Here is a 16406-nt window from a genome sequence, read left to right as displayed (position 1 = left end):
AAAATCCTACTCTCGTGACGCAAATTCTACTCTACATTGTATTATTAATACTATTATGTAAGTAATTACGGATCACCTTGCAATGTAGAGTAGAATTTGCGTCACGAGAGTAGGATTTTCATTTTGGATTTTCATTGGTAGTCGTTCAGAATCCTACTTGCCCTTGTTTCCATTACTTTTTTATGAACTTGCTCTAGAATCCTACTCCATCTTGTTTTTTTTAAATTTTTTATGTTCTTGTTATGAATAAGTCTTATTCAAATTTTCTATGATCAAAAGCTAATCATGCTTGTTCACACTTCAAGTAACACCTCAAGTGTAAAATGTTAATTAAAGCAAGCATGGCAGCTTCTACCATCATACTTTCTCTGCCCACTTTGGTATAGGGTTTGTCTTAGTTATCAATCGCTTGGTAAACAGTTGGCGTCCTTTGGTCCACCTATAGAAATATAATGACTATGGTGAACACCTAATGCCTATACTGCCTACAGGAGTCACCTTGAGATTGTGTCTTCAGTAAGCACGTGCTTGCTGTATGGATTAGGGTAGCGCTGCCATAGAGCTTGGACGAATTCCTCCCATGGCTGCCTGTGTTTCAATGTAGAACAACTCTGGTCTATAGTTTAGGATGCTTACTTGAAGGTCACAAGATGTGAGTAGTATTTGCCAGGCGCTTTTTCTCTCGCCTTTTCTTTCTCCTGAGCTTTCTCCTTCATGGTGATCCAATTAATGGTCGACACACGTCACGTGGGCGTTGGCTATGGAGTAGCAGCTCAGCCCATAGATGGCTTTGTGCATTTCAATATTTTTAGACTAGCGCTCAGTAAATATAAAATAAGGAATAATGTTTAAATAGTATATATTTTAAAACAGCATTGTAGAATAAAAAATAGGAAAAATATTAGTGTCAAAACAACAATAAACAATCTTTAAAAAAGCCTTTAAAACTATAAAATGTGTATGCAGTGCATGTAAACTATGCAATTAATCTAAAGGAGATTGTCCATTAAAAAGAGTCCATGAGTCCATTATAAAGAGTTCATAGTTCACGACAACCCTGTATAGGATTGTTAGCCATGTCTTGGATCCCTCCAGTCCTGTATGCTAGATAGCAGTCTTGCTCCTTGAGATCAATGGTGCAGACGTCTTTACGCTTAATCTCATTGAGATCCGTTTCAGTTATCTGAAGCCTCAAGCTTGGCCCACTAAGAGTGAGTACTGTTCCATCAGTGAGCTGATGCTGTCGGTCCACATTAGCAGGGATTGATGGTAGGGTCTCGTTAGCTCTGACAGCAAGATAGTCAAATAAAACACTCTCATAGCGAACACTCTCACTGAAGTTAAGGACCAACTGTCCAAGATCCATATCAATGACAAATAGGTTGAGTAGAGGAGGAGTGATATCAACAGTGTATTCAGTGACTGGTAATATATCTGATGTACTAACTGGATTATTATTCATATCAACAATGGCTGATGGTACTATTCTGAGGAATGTGTTATTGTTCATTGTAGCGAGCATCTCTAGTACTTTAATTTCATTCAAGTCATCATTTGTTAGTTGTACAACAAGGACAGGATCATAGTCATTAATTGTGACATAGGTTCCACTGAGTGTGAATGACTCTGATGCTCCACTGCTGTCTTCACTGTAGAAGGTAATCCCGGCAGTATTAAGACTGCTAGTGTTGACTGTTTCAGTAAAACTAAGACTCAGTACTCCAGTATCCATATCTAAGTCAAATCCAGTGAGACTAGGATCAGTTGTATCTGCTGTAAAGTCTGATGCTCTTATTGCTTCTACTGGAGTAAACTCAACATTAGGATTACCAAACATATCAAGAATGGTGTCTCCTGCTATGAATATGTAAGTGTTGTTAATATTGGTTGCTAGAGCTGGTCGCTTCTTAATCTCATTCAAGTCATCATTGTGAATGACTATCTCAATTTCAGAGACATTAAGTGATGATGAGATGCTCTTTGGTGTGAGGGTGAACACATATTGATCTGATGTTTCATTAGATGTGGCTGCTAGTGTCAATCCCTCAACATTCAATGAAGAGACATCAATAGACTCATTGAATGATAGTGTTAGTATGGCTGTGTTCATGTCCAACTTAAAGCTCTCCAGTTTAGGAGGATTGACATCAGGAGAGTAACCATTGACCATCAGCACATGAACACCACTAATGAGTGGTATAACATACTGCCCAATGATATCGTGAACAGTATTATTAGTCATTGATAGATAAGTGGTAGTACTGTAGCGACCAATCCCTCTTGTCTTCAAGGCATTGAGATCAGTGTTAGATATAATGTATGATACTACTGGACCATTGTCAGTATTGAGTAGAGTCCCTGTATTAGTGAGTGTGTACTCTTGCTCTGATCTATACACTGCACTATCCAGCTGTAGTGTGAGTCCAGTGATGTCAAAGGAAGACACTAGAACAGTCTCAGAGAATGAGAGGGTTAGTAATCCAGTGTTGAGATCAAAATCAAAGTTCTCTAGATTTGGACGGTTGGCATCATCAGAGAACATGCTAGTATCCAATGCATTGTCACTGGTGATAGGCACCACTGGATTACCATTGAGATCAACACCAAGGTCCTTTGTGATGCTGATATAGGTAGAGAAAGGACTTCTGAGAAGGTTCAGTAATCTCTTGATTTCATTCAAGTCATCGTTAGTGATTGTTACAGTGAATTGGAGTAGACTAGTACTGCTAACATTACCACCAGTTAGTGTATAAGACTCATATGAACCAGAAGAGCTAGATACATTCTGTACCGACTGCAATGTAACAAATGTTAAGTTTATTGAACTCAAGTCCATTGGTTCGTCGAAATTCAAATAAAGTTCAGAGCGATTGACATTAGCACCAAAACTGATTAGTCTGGGACGGATCAGGTCTGGAGTGAAGTCGGTAGTACATTGTGTGGTTTCTGTTATTTTATTCATATTAGTTGACATATCAGTAACTGAGTCTGCTAGTATTGTAATACAGGTGTTATTATCATCTGTTGCCAAGTCTAATTGACGTTTTATATTGTGTAGATCCATTGTAGCTAATTGTATATCAATGACTGTGGAATCATCACCTGGGACTGTGCCAGCAGTTAGTGGAACACTTGCTGTTAGCTCATAATCATCCTGGAGAGTGATTCCAGAAATGATAACTGAAGTGGATTCAACAGTTTCATCAAAAGTTAAAGAGAGGATCTCTGACGTTAGATTAAGAGAGAATGAGTTCAGTATAGGTGGTGTTATATCAGTAGTATAAACTGATACAGGCTCAGCACTAGCAGAGCTGATAGGTACTACTGGTAGCCTGGCATTATCAGCTAATAGATCAGCAGTAAAGGAGAGATATGTGGTGCTCATGTTGCCAGCTAATTCTGGTATCTTCTTAATAGCATTGAGATCATCAGGCGATAGCTGGATCAAAACACGAGTTAGATTCTGAAAGCTAACCAACCCATCCTGTACAACATGAGAAGAAGCACCAGCTCCCAGCGATTGCTGATTCTGTATTGTTATTTGACGTAAATCTATTGAGCTGATATTGATGACTTCAGTGAAACTCAATAACAATACTCCTTTATTCATGTCTAAATCAAATTCTATGAGACTTGGTGGAGTCATGTCTTGTATGAACATACGGGCAGGGAGTGCCTCATCAATATCAATCATTTCGACAGGATTGTTACTGTAATCACTGACAGTGTAGTTACTAATGGAAATGTATGTGTTATTGAGCTCAGTGGCAAGAGATGTGATGTGTTTTATTTCATTGGTGTCATCATGGGTTAGAGACAGTATGACAACATGAGGATATGTAGCATTGACTGAAGTGGTCCCACCAGTCAGTGTATAGTCAGTGAAACTATTAGGAGCTGATAGTAGTGTAATCTCATTGACATCAAGGGCTGCATATTGAACACTTTCACTAAATGTCAAGTATATGGTAGCCAGGTTCAAGTCAAAGGTAAAATTGAGCAGCACTGGTGAAACAGCATCATCAATGAAATCACTAACAATTAGAGGTAGAGTATCAGGGCAGTATTGGTTATCAGATGTATCCCTGATGGAATAATTTGTTAAATATACATAAGTATTAACTAAAGATGAGCCCAGCTCTGGAATTGACTTGATTGTATCTGTGTCAAAATCTGAGAGCCTCAGGTTCAAGAATCTAGTGTATACATCACTTCCCTCTATGACGGCCATTGTTAGTGTGTGACTGATAGATGAGAAGCTTACAGTGCTATACACAGTCAATTGTGTTTCATCGAATGTTGAGGCATTGACTGGTTCACTGAATGTTAGTAGGAGAGTGCTCTCATCAAGATTGAATACAGACTCGTACAGTTGAGGACATGTTATGTCAGGTTTATAGCTACCAACAGGTATGATGTTTGGTATGATATTGTTCTCAAATTGATCTAGAACTAAATCAGAATCAAAAGAGAGGAACGTATCATTGAGAGAAGTAGCAAGAGTAACGAGCTCTTGTAAACGATACCTGTCTTCATCAGAGAGTGTGAATACAATCACTACACTATCATTGAGAATGACTAGTGGTTGTGCTGTATCATTGACTAATGTATAACTGACAGTACTGTTAGTAAACTGATTAGTGTTTAAGAATGTCATTGATTGAGCAGTCAGTGTTGAGCTGGAAACACTCTCAGAGAAGTATAGAGTGATAGTACCAGTGTTCATATCAAGGTCAAATGAATTCAGTTCTGGCCTAATGGTATCATCATAAAAGCTACTAACTTCAAGAGATGATGTATTTAGTATTTTCTCAAAGCTATTCCCAGCCATGTCACTGACTAGCTGGTCAGTAGCAGATATGAAGGTATTGTCCATTGATGTTGCTAAGTCTGTTAGACTTTTAATCAAATTGAGATCATCTTGTGAGAGCTTAATGACAACCACTGGGTCATTGATTATTGTAATAACTTCACCACCTCTGAGGTTAACAGAGAGGGCATCACTGCTATTGCTTGATTGAATGGTAATGGAAGTGGCCCTGATTGAAGAGACATTCACTGTCTCTGAAAATGAGAGAGTTATGACTTCCGATGTAAAATTGACAGAGAATTCTAAAAGTTCTGGATCAGTGGTGTCAGGAGTGTAGGACTGAACAAGAGCTGGACTAGCCCTGGAGACCAGCTCAATAGGATTAGCATTCATATCACTCAATGCATCATTTGTCAATGATAGGTAAGTAGAAGTATTATCAATAGCTAGCATTGAGAGTCTCTTGATATCATCAAGGTCAACCTGACTGATGTTAATGACCAGTGTTGTACCATTGATACTATATGTCATGCTGCTAACCGAGAATATGAATGAGTCATTGGTAGCATTAGGATATGCTAATAGTGTTAATTCACTGGTAATGAGTGAATCAGCATTGACAGTTTCAGATAAGTGTAGGGACAGTGTTCCTTCATCAAGATCAAAATCAAAGCTGTTTAGCACAGGAGGAACGGTGTCATTTATAAATCCAACGGCCATTACTGGACTAATGATTGGTATCACTGGATTCTGATTCATATCAGAGAGAAGATAGCTGGTAAAGACTAAATGAGTGTTGCTAATGACTGTTGCTAGATTGGTGTCAAACTTGATCTGATTTAAATCAGGATCAGTGAGCAATAAATCAACTAGATAAGTGTGATCTCTATTAAGAACCACACCTCCAGTCAATTGAAATGAGGAATTAGATGGTACCCCAACTAGTGTTAATTGTGTAGCATCAAATGTATTGATATTAACCGTCTCACTGAAATTAAGTGTCAGTATCTCGCTTGACATATTAAGAGTAAATGAACTCAAATATGGTGGAGTATTATCTTCAGTATGAGTATGAACAGGCTCAGCACTGATGTTGAGTACTGGTACTAATGGAAGGTCAACCATATCAAGTACAGAGCCACTGCTGATGGTAATGTATGTGTCATTCATACTAGTGGCTAATGTGTAAAGCCTCTTCAGCTCATTTCTATCATAAAAGCTCAAGTCAATGTAAATGATTGGGTCATCATAAATAACCCAAGAGCTATCAGTGAGAGTGTGGTATACTGTAGTATTGACGTCTAATGACTCTTTATTCTGTAGTGTTATTCCACTGATGTACAGTGTACTAGCATTGACTGTTTCACTGAATGTGAGAGTCAGTAAATCAGATGTGAGATTAAGATTGAATGAGACAAGTGTGGGTCTGGTTGTGTCTCTTGTAAAGTTTCTGACTCTTAAAGCTGTCACAAAAGTAATGTTATTGACAGGGAGATCATCCATATCTTGTATTAGCAGAGACGTGATAGATATGTATGTGTTATTCTCTGTAGTAGCCAAATCAGCAATTCTCTTTATATTGTCCTCATCTTCTTTTGTAATATCAATAATAATGACTGGGGCATTGACTGAGTCTGTTTCTCCATTAAGTAAAGTGTATTGAATCGGGTCCTCTGCATCAGAGTCTATCAATGTGAGGGCTGTGTACTCAATGGATGAAACATTGACAGTCTCAGAGAATGTGAGTGTCAATATCATGTAGTTCATATCGAGATCAAATCCAGTCAGTGTAGGATTGGTGGCATCTTTAATGTACTCACTAGCTTTGATAGCTTCATCTGGTGTGATTGATATTACTTGGTTATCACTGGTGTCTAGTATACCATCAGAGGTCACTGAGAGATAAGTGGTATCAATGTCTGTAGCAAGACCTGTGAGTTGCTTGATTCTATTGAAATCATCATCTGATATTCTGATGTTGATAACTGAGCTATAGCCAGTCAATGTGTAGCTTGTTTGTAATGTATATTTCTCTATGGTGAAGTCACCCGTTGCCTGTTCAGCTAACAGAGTAAATGAATCAATGTTCAATGAGCTTCCATTGACTGTTTCTGAGAAATAAAGTGTCAGGATTTTATCATTCATGTCTATTTCATAATGTGTTAGGTTTGGTTGATTAGCATCATGTATGAAACCTGTTGCTTGTTGAGCTTCAGTACTGTCAATACCAATGACAGCGTTATCAAATACATCATCTACAAGCTCTTCAGTAATACTGATGTATGTAGTATCTAAACTAACAGCCAGTTCTATTAGCTCTTTAATGATATTAATATCATTAGTGCCAATACTAATAGTGACATTAGGACCATAGGCATAACTCACAGAGCTGCTCTCAGAGGTCAGTGTGTAATGATTGTAAAGATAACTGGCATTTGCTGTGTCTTGTAGCGTGATGGTGCTAACATTGAGATTATAACCATCAACAGTTTCAGAGAAACTGAGGAAGAGCTGGTCACTGTCAAGATCCAGTATAAATGAGACTAGTGTGGGTGAAGTAACATCAGGTTTGTAATCATCTACCCTCTTAGCTGTAAGACCATTGACAAGAGGTAGTAAAGGCCGGTCACTCATGTCCAGTAGTGTTGATTCTTCAATGGTCAGCCAAGTGGTAGTGTTTGATAGGCCAATCCTTCTCTGCTTGATTTCATTAAGATCATAATGAGTGATCTGTATATAAGCAGTGACCCCATCATCTGTCATATTAAGGTAGCCTGAAGTGAGCATGTACTCTTTAATGCTCAGTGTTACATTGGAGCTTTGTTGTAGGACAATACCATCAAACTTTGTAGTAGAAACATCAATCGTCTCGGGAAAGTGCAACACAAGTAGACCAGTATTCATGTCCAGATCAAAACTAATTAAAACTGGTGATGTTGTATCATTGATGTATTGGAAGGCCTGTATAGCCATTGATGGGGTGATACTTGATATAGGATTAGAGTTCATGTCATCAATAGCATAAGCTGTAATACTGAGATGTGATGAGTTCCTATTGAAATACAAGTACTCATCTTTCTTGATGGCATTAAGATCATCAATAGTTAGATTGAGTATGACCTGAAGGCCGTTAGCACTATTAGTAGAACCATCAGTAAGTGTGTAATAGGTGAATGGTATGTCATCACTGCCAATGGAAGCATCAGAAGCATTTGTTGAATAGAGAGTGTCATTAGAATACATACTAGTGTTACTCAGTACATCATCTACCAGTGGAGTTGAGTAAAGAGTGAAAGCAGTGTAATTGATAGTAGATACATCAACAGGCTCATCAAAGTTTAGTATCAATATTCCAGTATTAAGATCAACTGAGAATGATGTTAATACAGGATCAGTACGATCCTCTGTGAATTTGGCAGTGAGTTGTATGGTGTCTTGTATAGGATTAGCCTCATAAGCCATATCTAATAGAGCTGATGGGTATATCCTTATCCAGGCATTGCTTTGATTAGTAGCAAGGTAAGTGTTCAGTTTAATGTCATTGAGATCATCAAAAGCAAGTACCAATGTTATCACAGTTGAATTCTCTACGGACAATGATCTATAATGATTGAGATCAACAAATGAGCCTTCACTGACATTACGAGTGGATTGTATTGTGATCTGTGTCACATTGAAACTATCGACATTCACCGTTTCATCAAATGTCAATGATAGTGTTTCTGATGTTAAGTTAAGTGAAGCAGATAATAATACTGGTGTAGAAGTATCATCAGTGTAATCACCCACCGGTAAAGCATTAGTAGTTGATATTGGAACAACACTCAACTCATTCATGTCTTCAATGAGACTACTAGTGACTGACAAGTATGTATTATCAGGAGTAGTGGCTAGTCTATAAAGTCTTTTTATTTCATTTAAATCATCCACACCAATGTATACTGTAAGAACAGTGCTATCTGTACTGTTTGAATAAGACTGATCTGGTAGGAGCCCATCAGTTAGTGAGTAGCTTACACTAGCATCATTATACCTTGACTGGAGTGTTATATCTGAGATATTGAGAGTCAGTGCATTGACAGTCTCAGAGAAGGTGAGTCTCAGTATAGCAGTGTTCATATCTAAACTGAATCTATCAAGAGTAGGACTGGTATCATCAGGTGTATATAATGCCACTGGAATAGAGGCTGATGACAATATGGGAACTATTGAGTTACCAGACATATCATTGATAGCATCTGATGTTAGTGATAAGTATGTGTCATTGTCTGAAGTGGCTAATTGGTTGAGTCGTTTGAGCTCATTAAGGTCTGCTGTACTGATGCTAATGACAATTGATGTACCATCAGGAGATACAGTATAACTGGAGTCTGTCAGAGAGAGGGTATGCTCTGAGAGGTGGAAGCTTTCATTGCTCTGAAGTGTAATGGCAGTGACATTCAAGGAGCTACTTTCAACTGTTTCGTTAAAATGTAGCACCAAGAGACTGGAATCAATATCCAGATCAAAGGACACAAGTTGGGGTGGGTTTGAATCTCTGATATACACAGAGACTGGTAATGGAGTAGTGTGGTGTATTGTTACAATAGGATTGTCATTCATGTCGTAAACAAGGTTGCTTGTAATTGTAAGGAATGTTGTTGTATTGTCTAGAGCCAGTTGGTCTAGTCTTTTTATTTCATTCAGATCATCAGGACTGATGTACACTGTCACAATATGATAGAATGAGCTGTTAATGTAAGAGCTCTCAGTGAATCTAAAGTATTGAGTAATGTTATTCTGTAGCTGCATCTGGTCCACTACAAAGGTTGATGTGTTGACAGTTTCAGAGAAAAACAGAGTCAATTCCCCAGTATTCATATTAATGTGAAAACTGTTCAGTTCTGGTCTAATGAGATCAGGAACATAGACTGTCACTGGTAGTGGTTCATCTGAGGGTAGCAGTGGATTAGTGAACATGTCTTCAATAGCATCAGCCTCCACTGAGAGGAATGTGTCACTGTCTTCAGTGGCTAGCTCAATCAGACGCTTTATTTCATTCAAGTCGCTAGTGGTAAGCTCAATATCGAGTATATGATAGTCATCAATGTTTGATATTCCTCCAGTCAGTGAATATTCAACTGCTTCAGTGCCATTTGATGATAATAGAGTATATAGTGAGAGATAGTGAGTTCTTGCTCTGACTGTTTCAGAGAATGACAATGTGAGTATTTCTGATGATAGGTTGAGGCTAAATCCTTCAAGAGAAGGTCTGATAGTATCACCATAATAGGCATTAGCTTTGGTAGCATTATTATTGGGCACAACAGCCAAGCTATTGCCATTCATGTCCTTAATGGTAAAATTGGTAGCTGATAGGTATGTATCATTTACTGAAGTGGCTAAATTAGTGATACGTTTTATTTCATTCAAATCACTGAGACCCAAGTAGACTGTTGTAATTGTTGAGTTAACTAGTGATCCACTGCTTGATTGTAATGTCCTATAACTGCCTGTGTTCAATACCCTGCTGTTCTGTACTGTTAGTCCATTAGCCTGTAGTGTAGCACCATGGACTGTTTCGTCAAATGTTAGTGTTAGAGTATTTTCAGTGAGATTAATGGAAAAGGATAGCAGCATAGGAAATTGTTCATCTTGAATGAATGAGCTAGCTTGTTTAGCATCATATTGATCAATAGGAGCCACTGGATTAGTATTCATGTCCATTATAAGGTCCTCACTGAAAGCAATGAATGTGTCATTCACAGATGTACCCAAATCAATGAAGTACTTAATATCATTTAAGTCAGTATTCATTATGTACACGTCAATGAATGTGGAATCTGTTGATGATGATATGCCATCATTCAACTGCACTGAGGAAGTAGAGGAAATATTGGAGTTCCCTAGTAATATTATTTCTTCTTCTATTATTGTATTGGCTCGTACTGTTTCATCAAATGTTAAGTGAATGATGCCACTGTTCATATCAAGTGTAAAGTCAAGGAGCTCTGGTGGTGTTGTGTCATTGATGAATCTAGATGCTTTGATGGCATCATGACTGGTAATAGCTATGACATCAACACCAAAGTTATCCATGAACGACTCGGCTCTCATTGATAGATATGTATTGTCAATACTTGTTGCAAGATTGTCATTGAATTTGATACGGTTCAAATCAGAGACAGAGATGTTAATGGTAATATAGTAGCCATTAGGACTACTAGTGGTGCTTCCTTTAGTGAGAGTCACAAAGTTAGACATGATGAATCTTGTGTCTTGTATTGTGATTGCTGGAGCATACAGAGTTGAACTGTTAACAATGTCATTGAAGGTTAAGTGTAAGAGACCAAGATCCATATCTAGTTGGAAATCAATGAGTACAGCAGGTGTAGTATCAGGAGTGAATGAACGAGCTCTCAATGATGACGTGTAGGGTATAGGCACTAATGGATTATCAGACATATCCAGTATCATTCCTTCCAATACACTGATATATGTATCATATACACTGTTAGCAAGATCCATTTCTGATAACTTTAGGTAACGAATATCAGGTTGTGTCAAGTGGATAATTAGTATCATTGTTCCATTGAAATTAGTTGATGGGTCTATTACACCACCAATCAGTGTTCTTTGATCAACTGGTGAGTTATTCTGATCAGATATCAGTGTGATGTAATTGTAAAGTATCGATGACACTCTAACTGGTTCATTAAAGGTTAGTGTTATGATGTCTTGATCAAGATCAAGTGAAAATTGTGTCAAATTAGGAGAAATATAGTCTTCATACAGACCATCGGGTGATACTTTCAAGGCATTTGGTTTATCAATAGCTTCAACTTGATTTGCTTCTAACCTGACTGCATCAGTAATGAGTGACCTATCAATAGATATGAAGGTGTTATTCTCATTAGTAGCAATGTCATCAAGTGCACGGAGTCTATTGGTATCAGCAGCTAATAAATCAATTACTATTGATAGGCCATCAGGACTGACTGTACTACCACCAGTTAGTGTAATAGTGATTGCGTCTTCAGAGGAATTATTGAGTATTGATATTGCTGTTGGCTCAAGAGACTTAGCATCAACAATTTCGCTAAATGTTAAAGTGAGTGTGTCATTACTAAGGTCTAGCTCAAATGCTACCAGTCTTGGTCGTCTCATATCATCAATAAAGTTAACAGCTGGTTTTGCATTGATTTCAGGTACAGGTATAATCCTGTTTCCAGCCATGTCATCAACAAAGTAAGAGCTGAATAATATCCAACAATTGTTGAGCTCAGAGCAAAGGGCACGAAGCTCCTGTATTTCATGTAGGTCAGATTGAAGGAGTTGTAGTTGAGCTACAGTGCTATCTTGAGTGAGTACAAAGCCACCAGTTAGAGTGTAATTGTAATGAGCATTGTAATAGAATGACTGCAAAGTAATGGCTGACATATTGAAAGTTGATGCATCAATTGTTTCATTGAAGAGTAGGGTCAGTGTACTGTTGTGTAGATTGAACTCGGTGAACTGTACCAACTGTGGACGATTGGTATCATAAATGTATGAAGAATTGACTCCACAGTCTCCAAACTCTGTCTCTATTATGTTTCGTGAATAATCTTTAATAGCATCACCAGTGAATATAACACAACAGTCAGACTCTTGAGTACAGAATGGTAAGCGTTTTATTTCATTGAGATCTTCAGTGTCAAGTGTACACGTGTACACAGTTCTACTTGTACTCACACAGTAGCCATTCTTCAAACTGTACTGATATAAGGGCATCAATCCTCTAGCATTAAGATTATCACTAGACCCTGAACCAGACATAGAGCCAGATCCACTGCCACTAATGATAGAATAAGTACAGCAATCAACAAAGAGTAGATCAGTTATATTGAGTGATGATATGTTGACAGCTTCAGAGAAGGTTAGGATGACATGACCAGTGTTTAGGTTCACCACTAGATCTTCTAATAATGGCTTAGTGGTGTCACCATACAAAGTACCTCTAAGTACACTATCTGATGTAATAGGAACGACAGCATTACTATTCATGTCAGTACCCAGGAGTGAGGTAAAGCTGATGAAAGTATCATCATTGCTAGTTGCTAACATCGTGAGAGCTTTGAGTTCATTGAGATCAGTGAATGTTAGCTTGATTGTGATCAATGTGGAATCAGCGCTTGATACCTCACCACCAGTCAGTGTATAGTTCTGTGATGTTTTATTACCAGCTAGCAATGTAATGGTATTAGGACTGATACTACTAGCAAGCATTGTCTCTGAGAATGTTAGCACTAGGTTCTCTGAAGTGAGATCAAGTGAAAACCCTCTCAATTGTGGACTGGTGGTATCAGGAGTAAAGGTAACTCTTATTCTTTCATCAGAAGTGTCCAGTATCTCTACAACAGGGTTATCATTCATATCACTGATTGTGTCCTCAGTGATAGAGAGACGAGTATTATCTGCAGAAGTAGCAAGATCTTGATAATATTTGATAGCATTTGAGTCATCTTCAGATAGTATTACAACTATTACTGTTCCATTGTTACTGAGTGTATAACTGTTAGTCAAATTGTAGGATGTGAGAAGGTTCTGGAATGTTATAGATGAAACTTGTAGTGTGTCTGCATTGACAGTTTCAGAGAAGGTGAGGGATAGGATTCCAGCTCCTGAGTCTAAATCAAGATCAAATGATTGTAGCCTAGGTGGAGTGAGATCTTCAGTGAAATTACTAGCTCTCTGTCTATTAACACTGATCACATGCAATCCACTCATATCCTGTAGAGATGCTTCAGTAATGGTGAGGTATGTGGTATCCTCACTGACTGCTAGATCGTACATTTCTTTAATGATGTTTAGATCAGCTGTTGATAGGCTCACAGTGATATTAGGAGAGTGTGAAGATACAACAGTACCTCCTGTTAATGTGTATGAGTCACTGGGGCCACTATCAGTGGAGTGTATTGTGAATGATGTTAAATCAATAGTCCTTACATCAATTGTTTCAGAAAAGGACAGGAAAAGAGTTTCAGATGTTAAATCCAGTATATAGCTCTCAAGTATTGGTCTAATGGTGTCATTGAACACATTGTCTGCCTGGAGTCCATCGTTAGGTGGAATTTCTACAATAACATTACTGACCATGTCACTGATAAAAAAGCTGGTAATAGATAAGTATGTATTAGTGATACTGGTAGCTAGTGTCTCTCTTCTTTTGATTGCATTAAGATCATACAGACCCAGTTCAATAGAGAGTGTCGGAGTATTAGGACTATATGTAACACTGGCTGGAGTTAGGGTATAGTATCTTAAGCCAGGACTATCAGTTACACGCCCTTGGCTGTCTTGTAATGTCAGTTGTGTGACATCAAATGTACCTCTCACATCAACAGTCTCAGAAAATGTAATATCAATAATGCCAGAGGTTAAATTTAGTGAATAAGACAGCAAGACTGGTTGAGTAGTATCATCAGTGTAATTAGTGACTGGGAATGCTGAGAGGCCATTGATTTGTGCTCTGACTGGCTGCTGGTTCATATCCAGCAATGCAGTGCTAGGGAAGGTGAAGTAGGTGGTAGATGCACTGTCTGCTATTGTTCTTGTCTTGAGTTGATTAAGATCATAATCAGATATCATGATATAGACACGAGTGTCATTAATATTTGATAATAGTTCACCTCCAGTGAGACTGTAACTGTTACTAGTGTTGGAGAGTCTTTGGAATGATAACTGTGTCAGATCAAGTGACTGAACATTGACTGTCTCTGAAAATGTTAGAATCAGATTAGCACTGTCCATATCAAGTGAGAAAGCGACAAGTGCAGGCATGATAGTATCATTTTGATGGTCAACTGCCTGTAGTGCAGCATCTCTACTAATGGGACTGATGGGATTTCCAGCCATATCTCTAATGAATGAAGACTCAAGTGAAATATATGATGTGTCTAGGCTTCTGAATATTAGAGTGTTTTGTTTTAGTTTATTGAAATCAGGGACAGTTAGCATTAGACGTAGAACCAAACCATTGGTACTGATAGTGGTACCTCCAGTTAGACGCTGAGTGTACTTAACAGAATAAGCTATATCAGCTCCTTGGAGTGTTAGACTAGTTGGAGTGAAGGTAGCTATATCAACAGGTTCATCAAAGTTCAGTAATATGACAGCTAAATTCATATCAACTGTGAATGAGGTCAGACGAGGTGGTACTGTATCAAATCCATAGCTACCATTAGTCACTGGTAGTACTGCACTTTGACTAGGATTGGGATTCAATGCAGTATCCAGGAATGCTTCCATTGATAGCTCTATGTATGTATTGTTAGGCCTGGAGGCTAAATCAGTGAGTAACTTGATTTCATGAAGATCATCATCTGTTAGTTGTATTGTTACTATAGGACCATCAATTGATGTAATATTAACATAGCCAGTCAATGAATATGAAGTGATGCTGTCCATTGTCACATTACTCATCCCACTACCACTGCTACTGATACCATCAGCAGATCCACTAACATCCAGTTGTGATACTAGTGTGATGTATGTGATGTTAATGGTGCTAATATCAACTGTCTCATCAAATGTTAAAATTAGAATTTCTGAACTCATGTTCAAGGAAAAGGACTCGAAAACAGGGCCAGTTGTATCAGGATTGTAGTCTGTCACTATCTGAGCTGCACCATTAGGTAGCTCAACGATTGAATTACCAAACATGTCACTGATGAAAGAATCAGGAAATGAAATAAATGTTGTAGCATTTTCCCGTGCCAGCTCTTTGATCCTTTTAATCTCATTCAAATCATCTTTACCGATATCAATCCTTATGATGTGATAATCACTGGATGGAGAAGAGCTCAGTAGTGGTGCAAGGCCTTGCCTGAGGGTATAAGTATAATGGGATTCATTGCTTGGTGTATATTGATCTGGTTGTAGGAGAATTTGACTGATGTTCAATGAGTATATGTCAACAGTCTCAGAGAAGCTAAGTTCTAGAATTCCAGTATCGATATCAAGGCTAAAGGTGTTTAGAACTGGTCTAGTAGTGTCAGCAAAGAAGTCATCAACTCTTTGAGCTGAGGAAGTTGGTATGCTAACAACTTTGTTGTCATTTATGTCAACAAGAGCAGATTCACTGATTGAAATAAAGGTGGTTAAATTATTCTCAGCTAATCCACGAAGCTCCTTGAGTCTATTCATGTCCTTCAGGCCAATATTGATCCATACAATGTTATTAAATGGAGTATCAGTGTAACTGACGCCAGAGGAGAGAGAATGAGTAGGATCGGTTAGATTAAAAGTAGCTTGTGATTGTAATGTTATTTGAGTGACATCAAGACTACTAGTATTGACTGTCTCTGAAAAATATAAAGTAAGGACTTCAGAGGTCATGTTGAGATCAAAGGATGTTAAAACAGGACTAGTAGTGTCTTCTGTATAAAGTGCAACAGATAGAGGAGCAATGGAAGTTATTTCTGTCACATTGTTAGCATTCATGTCTTGTATCAAGCTCCTAGTTATGGATATGTATGTTGATGAATTATCTACCAAAAGGTACTGGAGACGCTTGATCTGATTGCTATCACTCAAAGATATATTCAATGTTATTTCAGTTGAGTTCTCCATTGTG

Source organism: Amphimedon queenslandica, unplaced genomic scaffold (assembly GCF_000090795.2).
Source record: "Amphimedon queenslandica unplaced genomic scaffold, v1.1 AMPQUscaffold_13439, whole genome shotgun sequence".
NCBI lineage: Eukaryota > Metazoa > Porifera > Demospongiae > Haplosclerida > Niphatidae > Amphimedon > Amphimedon queenslandica.
The sequence above is the reverse complement of the archived record's forward strand: the minus strand, read 5'-3'. Positions refer to the sequence as shown.